The 363-nt window shown below is 41.3% G+C and overlaps 1 protein-coding gene across 1 annotated transcript in view; it reads left to right on the top strand.

Annotated features, from left to right (window-relative positions):
* Positions 1 to 363, top strand: part of LOC119588091 (neural cell adhesion molecule 1-like) — an 85,634-nt gene that overhangs the window by 59,032 nt on the left and 26,239 nt on the right. The gene's annotated exons all lie outside the window — the stretch shown is intronic.

Raw genomic sequence — 363 nt, 5'->3', positions numbered from 1 at the left:
GATAAACCTTCTAGAGTATCAGATTTTTTTTTTTTTTTTCAAAATGTTTAATTCCATAAAAGTGTTCTTATCGACTTGTATCACGATAAGCAAAACCTAAATTGAAAGGCTATCTAATGCAAATTCAAAGAGTCTCCCAGCTGAACTTTGACCTTCGCCTCAAGCAAACCAAGGTCACACCCCGCCCAGTTTGACCTCTGACCTCTCAGATAAAAGTCACAGATGTCCAATAGCCTTTTACCACGCCCATCCCCTTTAACTAATCCTAAGTTACCTCACAGCCACCCAACCGAGCCGAGGTCATCCCTACCCCTTATATTATTCGAGGTCCCTTAACTCGTCCCCCCCAAAAAAAAACAAAGA

The sequence above is a fragment of the Penaeus monodon genome, chromosome 23, assembly GCF_015228065.2.
Source record: "Penaeus monodon isolate SGIC_2016 chromosome 23, NSTDA_Pmon_1, whole genome shotgun sequence".
Classification (NCBI taxonomy): domain Eukaryota; kingdom Metazoa; phylum Arthropoda; class Malacostraca; order Decapoda; family Penaeidae; genus Penaeus; species Penaeus monodon.
The sequence above is the reverse complement of the archived record's forward strand: the minus strand, read 5'-3'. Positions and strand labels throughout refer to the sequence as shown.